This window comes from Protopterus annectens, chromosome 1.part0, assembly GCF_019279795.1.
Source record: "Protopterus annectens isolate FY-2018-M chromosome 1.part0, PAN1.0, whole genome shotgun sequence".
NCBI classification, from domain to species: Eukaryota; Metazoa; Chordata; order Ceratodontiformes; family Protopteridae; genus Protopterus; species Protopterus annectens.
This window is the reverse complement of record NC_056725.1, coordinates 668037489-668059455: the sequence shown is the minus strand read 5'-3', so window position 1 is coordinate 668059455 and position 21967 is coordinate 668037489. Positions and strand designations below refer to the sequence as shown.

The 21967-nt window shown below is 42.3% G+C and overlaps 1 non-coding gene across 1 annotated transcript; it reads left to right on the top strand.

The window, feature by feature from the left end:
• Positions 1 to 2069: 2069 nt before the first annotated feature.
• On the top strand, positions 2070 to 2140 carry TRNAG-CCC. The gene has a single exon. It is a non-coding gene; the product is annotated as a tRNA-Gly (tRNA).
• The last annotated feature ends 19827 nt before the right edge of the window (positions 2141 to 21967 follow it).

Sequence of the window (21967 nt, the reverse complement as noted above, 5' to 3'; positions counted from 1 at the left end):
CGCATGCATTAAACTGTTTCTCTCCTGACACACGAGTGACTGCTACAGATGGAGTCTGAGGATTTAGTTGGGAAAAGTCTGAGATCCATCTCTCAGGTGCACCACAAGACTGAAATGAGAAGAGTTGGAGTTCAGATTATTTTCTTGAATGTAGAGACAGGCTCAACATATGGATGAATTGTGTCTTGCTTTTTTGAGCAGCAGACATGAGCCAGGATATATTGTTAGGCACCTGGTCTAGGGCTGCAGAAGCATCATGTACAGCTGGGGAGGAAACAGTGATGATAGAAAGGAAATGTAACAGCAACACAAGCAGAGGCAGCACCAGGAAAATTGAATTCTGACATGGAAACTGTATGACTTTCCAGCTACAAGAATCAAGGCAGACAGAGTGGCTACAGTACTCTTTAAGGTGCTACACCCAATGCCGTGAAGCTGACACTAGCATGGGAATAGTGACTGGAGAATAGATTTTAGAAAGAGTATTTAAAGACTGCAATAAAGTAGGGGTGGGCAAGGTGGGGTAAAAAAAAAAAAAACATCCACCGAGCCTAGCTAAAGCAGTACGCAGAGCTGAGCACTACTCCAGTTTCGAAACTAAGCCCCCAGACAGAATGCCCCAGCTCTGTGCTGAGGTAGGCTTTCTGCCCCACAGAATTGTCTGTCAAATCTGGAAGGCTCTCCCTCTCTCTCTCTCTCTTTTCGGGGAATCCATATCTGACCCGGAATACAGACATTTCTCAGGGCCTTTCCAGGACAAAGAAATAAAAATAATGCAATGTAGTCTTCACAAGCTAAGCAAGCAAGCAGGTGCCCAATCTGCACAAATAAGGATTTGGTAGGAGGATCAGACATTTGATACCCTGGAGAGTGCAAGATGGTAGGCAAAAATAAAGAGCAGGTTCCTTATAAGTGAAAAATGAAAATAAAGTAGCCCAGATTTAAGCGTGAAAGTGAGACTAACTGATGTTTGAACTTCTACTCCTGTCTGTGAGTCACTCACCCTTTAGGGCAAGTGAGCTGTACGGCACCTGCTGACCGAATGCTCCCATAAGGGGCTCACGGTGGTCGCAGCAGCCCAAGATAGAGCAGAAGGAGCTGAGAAGACTTTTAAAATCTTAACAAGATTGTACCGTGTCTTATCTTAGTAGAGAGTCGAGGTGTCCTTCTCCTATGAAAGGAATAGACCGCATGGTGCCAGGTAGCGTAGATTGACATTCCACATACCGATTGCTTCCAGAAATCATTCGTTCAGACTGTGAATCCTAAAAGCTAGCCTGAACAACTTTAGGTTAAGCGAAAGATATTTTTCCCTTAGGAAGAAGAGCATGAAGGAAAAGACTGCTTTCTTCTGTCGGTGCAGGTGTGATGGGTCTGTGACAACACTGGGTATATGAGCTTTGGTAGTTGAGCGGTTGAATTCTTGCCTGCCATGCATGTGGCCTGGGCTTTATTTCCTGCTGGCCTTTCCCACATCTTTGCAAGGTGCATGATGCAGGAAAAATAAAGAGCTTCCGAAGCATTGTATCCTCCAGAAAGGAGGGCCACTAAGAGAATTGTACAAATCAGTTTTCCCCTTGTGCTCTCAGAGGCAGCACGGCTCTGGCTCTCTCTGTCTTTTAACTATGTCTGGTAAGCTCCTTCTCGTCCGCAAGGCATTTGACATCCACTTTTGAGGTGTCAGTGCTCTTTAAGAGTTTACAGGTAAGGATGTGCTAACAAATGCTGGAGAGTGTGCTCCTTTGCAGAAGTGGTTCAGAAATCCATTAGGCTTATCACTGATTGCTTTTTCTGCCAGTAAAACATAGCACAGCCCTTGCCAGGTTGCTGTGACATCAGTTTACTTTCTGCAAGAATCTCTGTCTATCCAGCTTGGCCTTGCACTGCTCTAGTCACGCTCATGAGACCAGACACTTTCCCTACTGGTGAAAGCTCAAAGCCATCTACACGGTATTCTGTGACGTGTATTTGTCACCTGGGAATGTGTTCCTGAAAGCAAAGTACTGGTCACTCGTGGAATACAGCAGGAACGATACTCGGTGAACCCATCAGGAGGCTGCAGTGTGCTTGCATTGGTGGTTCAGTGGTAGAATTCTTGCCTCCCATGCAGGAGACCTGGGTTCGATTCCTGGCTAATGCATCTTTGTCCTTTGCATACTCACACACACCTCAGAAGTGCTGTCGTGCATGTCATGTTCTGTTACAGAAAGCTTTCAAGAAGCTCTTCTTATGGCACCGTCCGTATTAGAAAGAGATCAGAAAAGCTTTCATGTCATCTAAAGATGTTGCAGCAGCACTTCCACAAGACGTGACGTGCAAAATCGGCTGGCTTTCAGATGTAAACCAGCTAACCTCTTTCTTTACCACGCAGAAGGAGAGAACATGCTAAGTGTGTCTTTAGGTGACTCTCCATTCTGACTCAAGTGACCAGAAGACTGCAGGTTGCATTATGCTGCAAATGAAATCTGTTTCTTGATGCAACAAAGAAATGTTTTCTGGGAAACGGTCTTGTGTGATAAAACGATCTGATGATACAGTTCCAACATACAGCCTTTCATTGAGTATCGCTAAGGGTGGGTAGCTCAAAAGATATCACCACCGCCGACAAGGAGACTCCAGCACAGCAAGGCGTATACCTGTCACGTCCAGTATAGGCCAGTAGATACCAGCCAGTGGTTATCTTCCATTTGGAAGATACAGTCTCCTGTTTTAAGGATCACCACAATGGAACATCTGTTGCTACTGAAACATGCGCCATTGTGCATTTTTACAAATTTTCTGAAACTCTCACAGTAAAACGTTGCTGTCCTTTTAACGTTCAGTGAGCCACGTTTTCAAAAATCGGGGTTCTGTGCTGGCAAACCTACGTTCACCCCCCTCAGATTTTACCCCACAAAGACGTTAAATGTGCATGCATTAAACTGTTTCTCTCCTGACACACGAGTGACTGCTACAGATGGAGTCTGAGGATTTAGTTGGGAAAAGGCTGAGATCCATCTCTCAGGTGCACCACAAGACTGAAATGAGAAGAGTTGGAGTTCAGATTATTTCGTTGAATGTAGAGACAGGCTCAAGCTATGGATGAATTGTGTCTTGCTTTTTTGAGCAGCAGACATGAGCCAGGATATATTGTTAGGCACCTGGTCTAGGGCTGCAGAAGCATCGGGTACAGCTGGGGAGGAAACAGTGATGATAGAAAGGAAATGTAACAGCAACACAAGCAGAGGCAGCACCAGGAAAATTGAATTCTGACATGGAAACTGTATGGCTTTCCAGCTACAAGAATCAAGGCAGACAGAGTGGCTACAGTACTCTTTAAGGTGCTACACCCAATGCCGTGAAGCTGACACTAGCATGGGAATAGTGATTGGAGAATAGATTTTAGAAAGAGTATTTAAAGACTGCAATAAAGGAGGGTTGGGCAAGGTGGGGGGGGGAAACATCCACCGAGCCTAGCTAAAGCAGTACGCAGAGCTGAGCACTACTCCAGTTTGGAGACTAAGCCCCCAGACAGAATGCCCCAGCTCTGTGCTGAGGTAGGCTTTCTGCCCCACAGAATTGTCTGTCAAATCTGGAAGTCTCTCTCTCTCTTTTCGGGGAATCCATATCTGACCCGGAATACAGACATTTCTCAGGGCCTTTCCAGGACAAAGAAATAAAAATAATGCAATGTAGTCTTCACAAGCTAAGCAAGCAAGCAGGTGCACAATCTGCACAAATAAGGGTTTGGTCGGAGGAACAGACATTTGATACCCTGGAGAGTGCAAGATGGTAGGCAAAAATAAAGAGCAGGTTCCTTATAAGTGAAAAATGAAAATAAAGTAGCCCAGATTTAAGCGTGAAAGTGAGACTAACTGACGTTTGAACTTCTAGTCCTGTCTGTGAGTCACTCACCCTTTAGGGCAAGTGAGCTGTACGGCACCTGCTGACCGAATGCTCCCATAAGGGGCTCACGGTGGTCGCAGCAGCCCAAGATAGAGCAGAAGGAGCTGACAAGACTTTTAAAATCTTAACAAGATTGTACCGTGTCTTATCTTAGTAGAGAGTCGAGGTGTCCTTCTCCCATGAAAGGAATAGACTGCATGGTGCCAGGTAGCGTAGATTGACATTTCACATACTGATTGCTTCCAGAAGTCATTCGTTCAGACTGTGAATCCTAAAAGCTAGCCTGAACAACTTTAGGTTAAGCGAAAGATATTTTTCCCTTAGGAAGAAGAGCATGGAGGAAAAGACTGCTTGCTTCTGTCGGTGCAGGTGTGATGGGTCTGTGACAACACTGGGGATGTGAGCTTTGGTAGTTGAGCGGTTGAGTTCTTGCCTGCCATGCATGTGGCCTGGGCTTTATTTCCTGCTGGCCTTTCCCACATCTTTGCAAGGTGCATGATGCAGGAAAAATAAACAGCTTCCGAAGCATTGTATCCTCCAGAAAGGAGGGCCGCTAAGAGAATTGTACAAATCAGTTTTCCCCTTGTGCTCACAGAGGCAGCACGGCTCTGTTTTTCTCTGTCTTTTAACTATGTCCGGTAAGCTCCTCCTCGTGCGCAAGCCATTTGACATCCACTTTTGAGGAGTCAGTGCTCTTTAAGAGTTTACAGGTAAGGATGTGCTAACAAATGCTGGAGAGTGTGCTCCTTTGCAGAAGTGGTTCAGAAATCCATTAGGCTTATCACTGATTGCTTTTTCTGCCAGTGAAACATAGCACAACCCTTGCCAGGTTGCTGTGACATCAGTTTACTTTCTGCAATAATCTCTGTCTATCCAGCTTGGCCTTGCACTGCTCTAGTCACGCTCATGAGACCAGACACTTTCCCTACTGGTGATAGCTCAAAACCATCTACACGGTATTCTGTGACGTGTATTTGTCACCTGGGAACGTGTTCCTGAAAGCAAAGTACTGGTCACTCGTGGAATATGGCAGGAATGATACTCGGTGAACCCATCAGGAAGCTGCAGTGTGCTTGCATTGGTGGTTCAGTGGTAGAATTCTTACTTCCCACGCAGGAGACCCGGGTTCGATTCCTGGCCAATTCATCTTTGGCTTTTGCATACCCACACACACCTCAGAAGTGCTGTCGTGCATGTCATGTTCTGTTACAGAAAGCTTTCAAGAAGCTCTTCTTATGGCACCGTCCGTATTAGAAAGAGATCAGAAAAGCTTTCACGTCATCTAAAGATGTTGCAGCAGCATTTCCACTAGATGTGACGTGCAAAATCGGCTGGCTTTCAGATGTAAACCAGCTGACCTCTTTCAGGACATGACTGATTGCCAGGCAGAAGGAGATAACATGCTAAGCGTGTCTTTAGGTGACTCTCCATTCTGACTCAAGTGACCAGGAGACTGCAGGTTGCATTATGCTGGAAATGAAATCTGTTTCTTGATGCAACAAAGAAATGTTTTCAGGGAAACGGTCTTGTGTGATAAAACGATTAGATGATACAGTTCCAACATACTGCCTTTCATTGAGTATCGCTAAGGGTGGGTAGCTCAAAAGATATCACCACCGCCGACAAGGAGACTCCAGCACAGCAAGGCGTATACCGGTCACGTCCAGTATAGGCCAGTAGATACCAGCCAGTGGTTATCTTCCATTTGGAAGATACAGTCTCCTGTTTTAAGGATCACCACAATGGAACATCTGTTGCTACTGAAACATGCGCCATTGTGCATTTTCACAAATTTTCTCAAACTCTCACAGTAAAACGTTGCTGTCCTTTTAACGTTCAGTGAGCCACGTTTTCAAAAATCGGGGTTCTGTGCTAGCAAACCTACGTTCACCCCCCCTCAGATTTTACCCCACAAAGACGTTAAATGCGCATGCATTAAACTGTTTCTCTCCTGACACACGAGTGACTGCTACAGATGGAGTCTGAGGATTTAGTTGGGAAACGTCTGAGATCCATCTCTCAGGTGCACCACAAGACTGAAATGAGAAGAGTTGGAGTTCAGATTATTTTCTTGAATGTAGAGACAGGCTCAAGCTATGGATGAATTGTGTCTTGCTTTTGAGCAGCAGACATGAGCCAGGATATATTGTTAGGCACCTGGTCTAGGGCTGCAGAAGCATCAGGTACAGCTGGGGAGGAAACAGTGATGATAGAAAGGAAATATAACAGCAACACAAGCAGAGGCAGCACCAGGAAAATTGAATTCTGACATGGAAACTGTATGACTTTCTAGCTACAAGAATCAAGGCAGACAGAGTGGCTACAGTACTCTTTAAGGTGCTACACCCAATGCCGTGAAGCTGACACTAGCATGGAAATAGTGATTGGAGAATAGATTTTAGAAAGAGTATTTAAAGACTGCAATAAAGGAGGGGTGGGCAGGGTGGGGGAAAAAAAAAACATCCACCGAGCCTAGCTAAAGCAGTACGCAGAGCTGAGCACTACTCCAGTTTGGAGACTAAGCCCCCAGACAGAATGCCCCAGCTCTGTGCTGAGGTAGGCTTTCTGCTCCACAGAATTGTCTGTCAAATCTGGAAGTCTCTCTCTCTCTCTCTCTCTCTTTTCGGGGAATCCATATCTGACCCGGAATACAGACATTTCTCAGGGCCTTTCCAGGACAAAGAAATAAAAATAATGCAATGTAGTCTTCACAAGCTAAGCAAGCAAGCAGGTGCACAATCTGCACAAATAAGGGTTTGGTCGGAGGATCAGACATTTGATACCCTGGAGAGTGCAAGATGGTAGGCAAAAATAAAGAGCAGGTTCCTTATAAGTGAAAAATGAAAATAAAGTAGCCCATATTTAAGCGTGAAAGTGAGACTAACTGACGTTTGAACTTCTTGTCCTGTCTGTGAGTCACTCACCCTTTAGGGCAAGTGAGCTGTACGGCACCTGCTGACCGAATGCTCCCATAAGGGGCTTACGGTGGTCACAGTAGCCCAAGATAGAGCAGAAGGAGCTGACAAGACTTTTAAAATCTTAACAAGATTGTACCATGTCTTATCTTAGTAGAGAGTCGAGGTGTCCTACTCCCATGAAAGGAATAGACCGCATGGTGCCAGGTAGCGTAGATTGACATTTCACATACCGATTGCTTCCAGAAGTCATTCGTTCAGACTGTGAATCCTAAAAGCTAGCCTGAACAACTTTAGGTTAAGCGAAAGATATTTTTCCCTTAGGAAGAAGAGCATGAAGTAAAAGACTGCTTGCTTCTGTCGGTGCAGGTGTGATGGGTCTGTGACAACACTGGGGATGTGAGCTTTGGTAGTTGAGCGGTTGAATTCTTGCCTGCCATGCATGTGGCCTGGGCTTTATTTCCTGCTGGCCTTTCCCACATCTTTGCAAGGTGCATGATGCAGGAAAAATAAAGAGCTTCCGAAGCATTGTATCCTCCAGAAAGGAGGGCCGCTAACAGAATTGTACAAATCAGTGTTCCCCTTGTGCTCTCAGAGGCAGTACAGCTCTGGTTCTCTCTCTCTTTTAACTATCTCCGGTAAGCTCCTCCTCATGCGCAAGCCATTTGACATCCACTTTTGAGGAGTCAGTGCTCTTTAAGAGTTTACAGGTAAGGATGTGCTAACAAATGCTGGAGAGTGTGCTCCTTTGCAGAAGTGGTTCAGAAATCCATTAGGCTTATCACTGATTGCTTTTTCTGCCAGTAAAACGTAGCACAGCCCTTGCCAGGTTGCTGTGACATCAGTTTGGCAAGGCAAACATAAGTGACAGGTACAATTATAAGTTCAACAACACAAATGCAGCTATACTAAGCACTAATGTAGCTATGCACCCTGTGCATCAAGACACAAAGCTTTTGTATCCCTGAATCCAAAAGAGATAAAATGGTGATATTGCACAGCTATCATAACTTGCACAGGATGTTGTGTGAGGCAGCAGGAGGCCTAGGCTGACACAAATGGTCAGTGAATGTGTGTGAGTAAGAGAGGGAAGCAGGCAGGCTGAACCATGTAACTGTTTTGTGTGTGTGTGTGTGTGTCTGTCTGTAGGGGTCCTTCATGTGAAAGTGGTGTGTGAGAGTCTGCATGAATGCACCCAAGCTCAGTGCTAGCTTTACATCATGGTATGTCGGACAGGTGTGTGCTGTGCATGGTAGAGTTGGCAGCTCTTTGCTGTCACCCTCAACCACAAGAACTGGCTCTGCCAGGAGTTGCACTGGCACCTCCACATCCAAAGTCAGATGCAGTGCTGATACCTGAATGTGACTGATGTCTGCTGGATGTGCTCCCTTCACAGCAACACCCAGGACCAAAACTCCATGGCCTTCTATGTCTAGGTGTGGACAGCACAATCACCATTGGACCAGTGGAGGTAGTACTACTACAGGAGCGTGATTGGGCATAGTCACAGGCTATCAGCAGATGTTGTGGCTGAACTACACACACAAGTATGCTGTTCTCCTGCCAGCAGACATTGCTCATTCCAGTGTGTATGTGTCATTCATGTGATCCATTGCATCAGAAACATGGTGGAGGCAGTCATGGGTGTCAGCCTGTGACACATCTACAACCATGAGCATTTATCTGGAGCACATTTCTGAATGTGACTGTGCCTCCATGAGGGCCCTAAACACACATTGAGTGACACATGAAGAGACTCCTGCACCAAGTGGAGGAGGGACAGCAGGCTCCCTCTGAGCACCCCTATCAACCCTCCTATGTGGCACCTTGCCCACACTTTAGCTATGGCCAGAGTCAACAGGCACTGAAGCCACAGTAGCCACACTTCCCTGATCAATGCCCTCACCCCCCCACCTGTCCAATATCTGTGGGCTCAGTAGATTGGGTAGGCATAGGCTTACTGGCTCTGTCCAGGGAAAATGAAGTGGGTGGCTGTATGTCAACCTCTGTGTTAAATTCAACCTATGCACCCCCAGACTATGCCTTAGCTTTGCCACCATCATCATCAGTGTCTGCTGAGACACTGACATCAGGTGGCACAGGGTCCACACTCCCACTGTCATGATGACCTGTGATAAAAAGGAATTAATACAGGCTTGCAATAATATCTGCACTACTATGGTGCAATATATGCTAAACAACTAACAGTGCTGCCACTATTACAGACAGTACAGCAATACACACAACTGGCCTAAATGGCAATTGATCTGTAGTACTGGCATAAATTTATTTGACTTACAATCTACAAGAGGCATATCTTGCTGGATTCCTGATGATCCTGAAATAAGTTAAGCAAGAGGTAAGGGCAACATCATCACATTTAACAGTAAGACAGGGGATAATACACGTACTTCTCTATAGCTGCATTAACTCAACTTTCAACAATCATGTGGCTGACAACTCCAAACTAAGCTTATAATTGTAGCAATCTTCAATCCCACCCCCCAAAATGCCATGTGACACAGAAGTAACATTTATTTCAATTGTTTCAACTGGTCATATAATAAAGCCTACTTGGAAGCTCTTCTTAGGACTCAGAAGGAGTGGCACCTATGTGAAAGACATGCTGTGGTGCACTCTGCCAGGAACCCTTTACTGAGAGTAAGAGGTGGTTCTGTAGCAGGCCATCCATCTGTTACCCTTCAGGCAACTGTAGCTGCTTGCCTTTGTGCAGTGGTCATCATGTCAGTGACCCTGTGGTGTACCTATTCATAAGTCCAGTTGTGGCTGGTTGCAGAAGTGATGTTGTCAACAATGTACTGCCATAATTGTAGCCTGTTCAAGAAAACATACATATAAATGTAGTAAATATACCTATTGTCAGCATACAGACACAAACAAAGTTATTAAACAGCCTGTATTTAACACAAATTTCTTCATATAAGTTTATAGGAACTGTGACTCCAAGAATATGGTATATGTGGCTAGATGTACACAATATCCAGCATTTTATATAGGCATGACCAACAGGAAGCATAAGCATAAGGAAAGAATTGGTAACCATATGTCTGATAGTAACAGACAAGTATATACTAATGCGTTTTACAAGCATATTTTAAACACATATAAGTCCAAAAAAGCCCACACGAAAGGTAAAACAATGAAGCTCTGAGAGGAACCGTAGAAACCAAAAGTTTAATACACAAAACACCATAAACGCTCACAAATATATGTTTTCGTTTATCATACACTTCATCAGATGTAGGTTATTGGTGGAGTTTGAGCCCATTTGGTGTGTTTTTCATATATTTTAAAAACAGACAATTCACATAATTTAAAATGTTTAATTTTATGCACTGTATATAAACCAATATGTGGAGGAAGTTTAAAACACCTAACCAAGTTACAAGAAATGAAGTGGATTTTCTGCTTCAGTGCATACACTGCACATGGTCTTAATGAATCTTTCACTTTAAAATCAATACTTCATTATCTACAACTACAGGTGCACTAATCATGTGCTTTTACTTAAATACTGTAGCTCTAACACAGAGAATCTCTAGCCTGAAGAAACCTTAAGGTGAAAATTTTTACTAGCAACACAACTTTTGGATATTGCTCAAGAGTTGTTTTTTAACTTCTTGTACTTAACTTTAGGAATTTGCCGAAGAGTAATTTTAGTGTTTTATTATTAAAGCTGCTTTTAACTTTAGCCATGGTTCTGTTTTTTTCTACTTTCTGCATTATTCTTGTTTTTCTTGTTAAACCAGATTAATTGTTCAGCAACCACATTTTACTTTACTATAATTGTAGCCTGTGTGCCATATTGGGCTGACCCCTTCCCAGCAGAAATGCCCCATGTTGACGGAAAGCATCTATAATGATACTGTTTTTTGCATCATTGAATGGGGGTCTCTGCCTCACTGGCACTGTTTGCGTCCTAAAAGACAACAAAATGATAATACACATAAGTATCACATAACTACAAAATAACTGTTTCCAGATAAAATGGTAAAGGTAGACAGTCAGTAGTATCTACTGGAAAACATAAAACAATCTAGAGATGTGAAATACTAACAACAGGCAGGATGCAAAACAAGGAGAGTAACAAGAACAACATATCCTTGTATGTGCCATAGCAGTAACTCAACTGTGCTCCCCCCAAAAGAACAGCAAATTTTAGTTTGTGACATAATAGTAACTCTTCTTTGCTCCCCCACCCACAAAAGAACAGGCAAGTGAATCATTTTGCTTATAAAACATCTTTGAAATGTTAAAAGTACTTTCAGAGGACCTATCCCTGAAACATTTGTACATATTCATCTCACAGCATTTTATTTTCATGTACTGTCAATCATGTGCACCTCTGAAATAGCTTGACTAACATGGCCATGCCATCAGTACACTTCTAACAAATGTATACAGATAAAAGTGTAAAAGCATTTGCTTCACATTATACATTATTACATTCTAGCATATGCAGTATGTAGGCAACAAAATGGGAGCATATCTCCTGGAGTTCAATACTCCTTTGTATAGATATCTTGGGAAGAAATCTGCTTCTGTGAAGTCCTGCAAACATGTAGCAAGTGTTCTCACCATCAGTTTGGCTAGCTACACATTTGCCTTTTTATAATGCTGTAAATTATTAATGGATTGCATCTGTTTTAGCCTGTGTTTCAGAGATTCTAATTACAGCATAAGCAGCTGAATTTCATTTTAATCAACCAATCTGGTGAAGCTATTCAACAAGTTATAAAGCATCCATATAGACTTCATGCAGTTTTTTTTCCTGTGGATTTCAAAAGTAGTGGAGTACAGGCAAAGAAAATATACAGAGAGAGAATGTTAGGAGCTGCTGCTGCTTAACTCCATTTGTGTGTGCTACACACTCATGCTGCTGAGGCAATAGGCCTAGGCCAAAATGGAGAAAAGTTCTCATGCCACATATAATCTATCACAACGTACACAACATGGACATTGTAGAGTGCTACAGGATGGACAGGGACACACTACAGGAACTCTGTGACTTCTCCCAGCTTCATCTTAGAGACAGAGCCTTTACTTCCCTATGTACTGGCTGTGTACTGCTTGTATCACAGTCAGCCCTAAACTAACAGCTGCTGCATTTAAAAGGAAAGTCCTAAACATGTACTGTATTATATAATAATATTATGGCATGTCCTTGTATTTCATCACTTGGTACAGTAAGCAAGCAAAAGGTGGGGGATATGTACAGAAATTAATGTAACGCGACAGCAGAGAGTTATTTGATTTGCATGTGTCCATTAGTAGGTAGTAGGCCTCAGGCATCAAAGATGTACGCATTCATACCTCTCCAAAGTACTGATGATCTATGCATATCACAACCCTCACAAGATCAAGCAGGCAGGATACAAAACAAGGAGAGTAACAAGAGCAACATATCCTTGTTTGTGCCATAACTGTAGCTTAGCATGCCCCCCCTTGAAAGAACACTGTACCCTTGCATGTGCCATAACAAGAACTCACCTTTGCTCCCCCTCCAAAAGAGCACTCTATGCTTGTTTGTGTCATCCAACCTGCCCTACATTCGATGGGAACTGCATATCATAGCATTGCCAGTTAATATCCTCACACATTTTGAGGTAAATGATATTGACTGGCTTACACACTTCATATCTCTGAGTACTGATCAGATAACTGATGAATGACCAAGAAAGATGGAAAGGTAAGACAGAGCTGTATATCTGCAAGGAATAATCATAACAGGTTTTGTGATCAGTAAGTACACTACATCCAAATATATTAAATATAATAAATGTACAAATAACAGTTTATGCCTTGATATCAGTGTACCTTCAGTTGCACTTGGTTGTGTGAGGAATTACTTCTTTTCCTTGCTGCAAATTTGTTTGGGTGGCAAAGATGGATAAGGCAACAATCATGTTTTCTTATGGTGCAGTGCAGTGATAGTTGAAATCCAGACCTATGTAGACATATCTCATGTGGACTACCAGTTTTTAATGTGTATGTCATAGACTGATTTTCCTCATTTAAACTATTACTCAGTTTTATATATTTGTTTGGGGATGCTGTTTGTGTGATGCACCTCTTAGCACAAACAGGTTTGGCTATGTTCATCTGGTTTGCATGAAGAGCAGCAGTGTACAAACTGTCTGAATGTACCACCCCATATCAGACAGGACCTAGACAGCCACAAACATAAAGTGGATGCATTAAAATAATACTACTGGCCATCACACAAACATGTTTCCTGCCAGTGTGCACCCGTGAGTACTGTGTTTGCATGATGGCAAATGATGTGCAACATTTTAAAATGTTGCAAAACCAAAAAGTGCGCACTCTCAGTAAGTGTGATACCTGCAATTGGTGGGAAAACATCATTGTACATTGGTCTTGATCTGTGGTAGGCATGGCAGATGTTCATTGAGAAGTTTTGAGATTCCATGCTCAAAGATGGGGTGTCCAGGAGTCCAAAGTTTTTGTTGGATTCCTAGTGAATGAACATGGGCCCAGAATATTGCAGAGGGACTATAGTGGCTCAGATTACAAGTCAGGGGGCATGGAATAGTCTTGACTGGGCTTTAACCAGTGCTACCAGTATCCCCTGCACCAGTGAGAAACGTAGGAATCACTACAGAGACCTCCAGATGAGGAAGAGGGATACCCTCAAATCTTGGATCAAGGAATGTAGGGCTAGGTGTACCCCACAGATATGTAAGCAGGAACGGCCCTAGGTCAACTGGTGCCCTAGGCAAAAGGGCTCCACGGTGCCCCCCACCACACTACCTGGTGCCCCCATCCTGGTCTACCTACACCAAATAAATACTGGAAAAAGCGCCCCTGCTAGAGCAGCGCCCTAAGCGGCTGCCTAGTTAGCCTATGCCTAAGGCCGGCTATGTATGTAAGTATCACTTTGGATACTACTTGTAAGAGTTAAAAGCTGGATATAATTAGGATTGATATTCATAATGGTATTCTGTTCTGTTCTGTTTTTTCTGTAGCTGTCACAGACCGAGAATTGAATGCACGAACACATGCCACTAGATTTGCATAGATGTGAGAAGCATGCGGTATGTAGGCATCCAAACAGTGCTGTTATTGTAGCATTAAAAGTAAAGACACCTTTTTTGGTTTATTATACAGTTGTATCCAATTGAGCATGCATCTCTCAACTGTAACAGGAAGGTATGCATGCATTAGTTTGTAGGCCAAAACAACAGTTCAGTATTAGAGAACAGTCAGAGGTTGTGTGTTTAAAAACACACTTCCCAAACATACAATACTGTTAAGATTTCATCAATATTGCAATGTAACATCAGCCCTCTAAAGCAGTGGCACCAATGGCCTGCTGTAAACTGTAATCAGTATAATTGGAACACGCATATTTGCAATATATGCACACATCAAGGATTGCTTGCTGCAGTCTGTTGTACATTGTACACCTGTTATGAGCTGGGAGTCTTAACTGTATAAAAGTTATTTGTTAGGAGTTGATAATCTTAAAAGTAAAGGTAACAGAACAGTGTCAAATAACTGTATCAATGCATTGTATGTCTCATATGAAGTCGCTAATATTCTCCCTTGTTTTCTCTCACCCCAACTCTTATTGTCTCGCTCTCTTTTTTTGTTTTAATTTCTTACTTTTTGCTTTTATCCACAGCACAGCAGGGTAGGCCTGTCCCACAGTATCCACCTATGCCCCATTCCACTGGCTATGGCACCAAGGCCCAGCATGTCTGGGATGCAATCTGGTAGTACCCCCTCTCTGCCCTGTACTACCTGGCCCTCAGGTAGTTCTACCCTACAGGATAGGCCAGTGGTTTCCTCCAGGAGCAGGGGCAGAGGTACTGATTTTATCACCTGCAATGAACTGCCAGGGTTGGTGCATAGGCTTGCGCACTACAAAGTTGGTGCACACCTACGTGGATGGACACACTACTCTCCATCATTGTACTAATTAACACAAGGAGACTGATACATCAGACACTGCAGCCAATGGTGCAGTGAGGTGACAGTGATGACATCCACTGGGTGATGACTCGATTCTCACTGTCACACAGCTTGATGTCCATCGGTTTGCAATGTTTCCACCCTCACCCAACCATGGTGTTCACCCACCTCTTGTGTCATTCACCATCCCTGTGTCTTGTCCTGTATGTCCTGTCTGTCTGCAACTGGCCCTCAACTACCTAACTACTTGACCCAGACATACCTATGTCTCTTCCTCAACATTCTTCTTTCTCAAAAAAAAAAAAAAAAAAAAGGACATCTGTCCCAAAAAATGGTTGTCCCATACATAGCTCTCCATTTCAAACACATTTAATACAGTTCAATTGGCTATACAACATGATTGTGTTGTGGTCACCTCTCTCTCTGGGGTTGATGCTGCAAATTCAGCAAATATTCTGCACATCTGAATATTTTTTACTGTTGAAGAAATGGATACCTATGGTTCTTTCCTACATCTCTCCAGCACATTCCTGTCTGCCTTTCACTTTCTTCTTCCCCCTGCTTGTTCCCCATTTCACCACTTTCCTATCTTTCTCATTTCTTTTCTTTATAGCATAATTATGCAATGGTACATGTGGCTATGGCAAAAAGCATTTCTAAGTGTTATATATAGCTGTATTGGAAACCAGTACCATCTAGCCCAAAAACATAGATGTTACTCCATTAAGTGCATGAGCATGTGCTACCATAGAGTCATTTAATTAGCAGGTATATTTTAAAGACTTCATAACAACTATCGCACCTTACAATTTGGATTTACATGTTTTTTCCCCCTTGTTGGCCCTTGTGGTTTGCTCTAAAGAAGATAACATTTTTCAAAAAAGGTCAATTGTCTGCAATGCTGTTAACTAAAGACACAAAGAAGGCTGTAATTCCCAGTTAATGCCTGCTGCGTGAATGTTCCATTGCCAGCCCAAAGCTCTATAATCCTCCTCAAGTACAATATACCTGCATGGCAATCAAGCTACTTAACTTTTTAATGCTGTAACTCCCAGTTAATACTTGCAGTATTAACACTCCATTGCCAGTCTGAAGCTCTATAACCCTCCTCAACTATAGTTTACCTGTGTGGCAATCAAGCTACTTAACTTTTTAATGCTGTAATTCCCAGTTAATACTTGCAGTGTGAACATTCCATTGCCAGTCTGAAGCTCTATAACCCTCCTCAACTATAGTTTACCTGTGTGGCAATCAAGCTACTTAACTTTTTAATGCTGTAATTCCCAGTTAATACTTGCAGTGTGAACATTCCATTGCCAGTCTGAAGCTCTATAACCCTCCTCAACTATAGTTTACCTGTGTGGCAATCAAGCTACTTAACTTTTTAATGCTGTAATTCCCAGTTAATACTTGCAGTGTGAACATTCCATTGCCAGTCTGAAGCTCTATAACCCTCCTCAACTATAGTTTACCTGTGTGGCAATCAAGCTACTTAACTTTTTAATGCTGTAACTCCCAGTTAATACTTGCAGTATTAACACTCCATTGCCAGGCCAAAGTGCTATAACCCTCCACAACTACAATATACCTGTGTGGCAATCAAGTTACTTAACTTTTTAATGTATGTAAAATTCCTGGCATTATAATTTAGCTGTGAATAATGGCTGTGGGCACACCATCGAACCCAATCTACTTCTGCTCTCCTTTCTCTGTTCTACTTCTCCAACTCATTGTATTTCTCTAGCTGCCATTCCTTCACATTTACTATTTCTAAAAGCACCAAAAGTTACTGAAAGCTGTATACATTTAATATGTATGACTGTACTATCTTAGGGCTACAACTAAGAATACATACATATGCTCCTGGTGCTCATCTGCTTGGCTGATTGTTTTTGTTGTCTCACTTTCATCTATGATGACCTGGCCAAACAATAAGGAATATTAACCATCAGCATTACTCCCGAATGCACACCTTTCCACCCCATGAGAAATATCTAGGACTTCATACAACTTCCATAAAGTCTTGTGGCATTTACAATCTTCTCGTGGCATCTAACTCCATCATTTTTCACTTACTTTCTGTTTTTTCCCTCACTGGTCCCAGTGGTTTGCTCCAGTGTAGATAACATTTTTCCAAAAAGGTCAATTGTTGTCTGCAATGCTGCTAACTAAAGATACAAAGAAGGTATTGTTCTGGTTTATCTGAAACTGCTTTACTCCATTATAATTCTGTGGCAAAAGTTTCACTATTTATAGAGTATGTTAAAGCAGTCACCAGAACTACATTATTGGTGCATTGCCACATATACTGATTCTAGCTAGAGTTCTATTAGATATTGTTCTGTTCTTGGGTAAAATTAACATCTGATATGCTACATGGCATGCACATTTTTAGAGCTAAAACCTGGAAGACATAACTTGCCATGCTCACAATTGTGTGCTTAGGCAGAAGTTACATCCCCACTGTGTGTAATTACTTACTGGGAAACATGGTCATTCGATAGATGCTAGAGATAACTTGTTGCTGTGCAGTTAGCATTCATTTTAGTAGTTGAATTCAGTCTGAATAACCTGAAAATGCTGTCAATAAATTTGTGCTGCTCCAATATATATGTGAAACAACTTTTAGTTTACTTCTTTGGTAGGAGCTGTTAATGCCATATTGTTTATGAGGCTATAATTTGTATTTTTTGTGCTCAATAAGTTGGTTTTGATTCTTATAGCAACCAATCAGCCATTACACTCTGTTTTAGTCAACTGCTCATCCATTACAACCCTCTAAGGCCTGATTTATGTTACCTTGAGTGCTATAGGATCTAATCTTTACTTTTAACTGTATAATTTTTCCTAAACTGTAAAGTACAGTGCCTGCATTATTGCTGTTGTTTGCAAAATGCTTTTTGAACTGTGTATGTAGCTTAACTGTTCAATGGCCTAATTCTAAAATGAGCTGTGCTTGCACTACATCTACTTAATCTGCCCTCACCTAAATCTTGATTTATAGGCCTCTTAAGCCAGGGATTGTGGGTTTGAGTATCATCTGGGGTGATATAATCTTACAAAAGTACCTCATCAAGAGGATTACTGGCCTCAAACATATGTCCTATGCAGCCTGACTGAAAAAACTCCAGCTGTACTCAGTGGCATATCGCTTACTCAGAGGTGATCTCTGCCTGACTTACAAAGCCATGTCCAACTCAGAATTGATGGACATGCTCCACCTAAAGAAATCCAAGTCACTGTGAGCCACGCGCTCTAGTGAGCTATACCTTGTCACAACAATAAATAGAACATGCTGGAGGGATAGATTCCTGTCACAGAGACTCCCCATGCTTTGGAACAAAATTCCAAACTACATTAGGCAGAGCCCCTCACTAAAACTCTTCAAGAGAAACCTTGACAAGTGGATTGGTAACAGAAAATACACCCCTGGGATCACTTCATTGGCTCTGCTTGACAGAGGATCAGTTAATTAATCAATGGGGTGGTAAAAGCCGACACACTCTGGCTAGGCTTATAAATGTCCTTGGGCAGATAGCCTAGTACCCACCTATGAACCTATGATTAGTGAGTTGCTATTGTTATTGCTGAAAATTATTTACAGATCATTACATTGTAACAGCTTTGTGTTTTTCCTACTGTACCTTAACCTGAGTACAAAAATCCAAAAGACTGTTAAATCCAAACACACTCCACGGAATTTTATTTATTTAACATTTGTTTACCGGGAAAGTCTGACTTGGAATGAAGCCAATTTTTCCCCTCTTATCTTTCCCTTCAGTTAGATAACATATTCTTATTTCTTTCCTTTTATAGGCTGAAACTTCTAGTTAATACTTGCAGCGTGAACACTCCATTGCCAGTCCGAAGCTCTATAACCCTCCTCATCTACAATATACCTGTGTGACAATCAAGTTACTTAACTTTTTAAAATTCCTGGCATTATAATAATTTAACTGTGAATAATGGCCGTGGGCACACTACCAAACCCAATCTACTTCTGCTCTCCTTCCCCTTTTCTACTTTCTCTGACCCATGGCATTGTCCTAGCTCTCATTTCTTTATAGTGACTGTTTCTAATAGTGCCAAAAGTTACTGGAAGCTGTATACATTTAATCTGTATGACTGTACTAGCACAGGGCCACAACTACGAATACATTAAGACACTCCTGGTGTTCATCTGCTTGGCTGATTGTTTTTATTGTCTCACTCTTATCCGCAACAACCTGGGACAACCTGCTCAATTTCCCTACCTTACCCACATTCTCACCCACCCCAACACACCCAAAATAAATACTCAGCCCGTCTGACCTCCAGCCCCCTAATCAACCTATCATCAGCAAACTATTTTACAACACTGTCCACCCTCTAATTCAATTAAACCCTTCCCCCAATACATCTCTTCTTACATCCATCTTACTCTCTTCCCTCTACTGTTACCTCTATTTCAATAAATCTCATCTTACATCCATCCCACTCCCTTCCCTCTACTGTTACCTCTTTTTCTATTAATCCTTCATCACATTTGCTCTTAAATACTGCAGCCAGCTTTGCTGCTCCACCCCAGTCTTACGTCTTTGACACTCATCCTTTTTTTTATCTACCTCCTGTATATTAGAATCTCACCCTTTCCCACTCACTACTCTCCAAACCATGTTTTTCCACATACTAGCAACACCTATACTTTGTGTCTTTCAGCTTTTCCCGGTTAGGGTTCGCCACAGCAGGACTCTGGTCCTCTAATAACTGGCAGTGGAATTTTAAGGTGCCGACTTGCCAGCCCGACGCCTAACCTTCAAAGAAGGCACACCCATTCATGCACGCACCTACCTGCATGTGTTTAAATGTCACTCAACCATGGGGAGGACATGCAGACTCCACACAGAAGGTGCTCCGGCCAAGAATCGAATGGAAGAACCTCTTGCTATGAGGCGACAATGCTAACCGCTGCACCACTCCTTTTCTACTTACCTCTTATCACACCAACCTCTTTTATCTTAAACCATCACCAACACTCTCCCAAGCATGCAAAAAACACAACATTACCCTGTCAGTCACTATTTTCCCCTCTTTATTTAACTTCTCTCACAGTGGCATGGTAGTGCAGTGGTAGCATTGTCACCTCACAGCAAGAGGTTCTCCTGTTCGATTCTCACCTGGAGGGCCATCTGTGTGGAGTCTGCATATCCTCCCCATGGTTGAGTGGCATTCAAAAGACATGTGTGAATGGGTGTGCCTTCATTGAAGGTTGAGCATCAAGCTGGCACCTTGGCACTGTGAAAATCTACTGCCAATCATTAGCAGACCAGAATTCTGCTGTGGTGACCCCTAACCGGGAAAAGCCAAAGGAAGAACAACATTTAACTTCTCTCACACTCTAAGCTTCAAAACCAAAGTCTTGCCTTACCCCCACCCCCAGAATCAAACTAAAACATCAATCTACAGCTCCTGCACTCACAAAAATCACTTTACTTTCTAGAATCTGGTGACATATACCCTAATCCAGGGCAATCCAAATGACTACCTACTTCTATCCAAACAACAACCTTCTCCTCCACCCCCACTTCCTCAGCCCCCTCTTTAACCCTCTCCCCCTCATCCCATTAAACATTATCCATTATATCTATAAACACACAATCCCTGCTAAACAAAACCACCGAACTTCACACATGCATTTCCCATTATACTCCACACATCTTAATCTTATCTGAAATCTGGCTAAATCCCCATATCTCAAACAATGAAATTTTACCATCAGGCTACAATATCTGTCACCAGGATAGAATTTCAAAAAAAGGAGGGGGTGTAGCCATACACTACTCGGAACAACTGAACCTCACCCCACTGTCCAGCCATCCACCTGATTTTCACCTTGACAAGCTATTAATACTAAACTGATAGATAAACACCCATAAACAATCTCTATTGCTTCCATCTATAGCCCACAAGGCAAAAACATCCCTATTCTTAAAAGCATACTGTCCTGGATGTCACAAAATGTGCCATATGAAACTGTCATTCTGGGTGATATAAATATTGACTGGAAAACTTAGTGCAAACTCCCCTGTCCAAAGCAGCAAACTCTTTGGATTTACCCAACTCATCACATCCCCAGCTCACTTGAATAAGCATTACAACTCTGACATTATCTTTGACTGGATACTGACTACTGACCCACATGTCTTACAACTCTAGTACACTTCCTGATATCCTAAGCAACCATCTACCCATCTATACCCAAAGACATTCTCCACAACTATACAGACCTCATCTTTATAAAGATTAATGTAAACTCTCTAGCTTGAACTCCACAACATTTAATGAAAGATTCTCATCAATAAATTGACCCAGATGCATAGTCTACCTCTTAATGACGTCATGCTAAAATTCAACCACATCTTCCTTGACGTCCTCAGCACACTAGCAGCCCTTCAGAAAATCAGGATAAAATCAAATTATGCCTCTTGACTTACAAAAAATACCCATTCCCTAATGCACCAGAGAGATTCTGCTTGGAAAACATGCCTAAAATCCAAATCCCCTACTCACCATCAAATTTTCAAATAACTTAGAAACTGTACAAAAAAAATCTACAATGACAAGAAACTAATTTACTACAAATGTCAAACTACCCATCACCCTAATCCCAAAAACTTCTAGAGCACTATCAACTCCAACCTTCTCCCTAGAAACCATCAACCTCCTAATCCTTACCCTAACAAATCAGCACAGGGCACTGCCTCCCTCTTCAACCACTACTTCATTGATACTATCCATAAACTGACCAACACAGGCTAGAACTCCCACTCCACTATCCCTCCCCAAACACCTTCTAACCAAATCCTCTTCTCTCTTAAACCCATCCCTACCTCTTATAAAATCTCTCCTCCAAAGACCAAAACCATGCTCTCCTTCTGCTGATAATTTGCCCCCCTTTCTCAAACTTGCAGCTGACTCTGTAGCCTATCCGTTTCTATACTTATTAATAGATCTATTTGTGAAGCCACTGTTCCTGATATCTGGAACTCTTTCTATACAATACCCCTACACAAAGGAGGCAACTCCACTGACTCATCTAAGTATAGTACCACACAGGCATCCCCAAACCTACATCGTAAATACACCAAACTTATACTAAAACACCCTCACCTTTTCCTTTACAATGTAGCACTGCTTAGTCTGTGTGGAGATATACATCCAAATTCAGGACC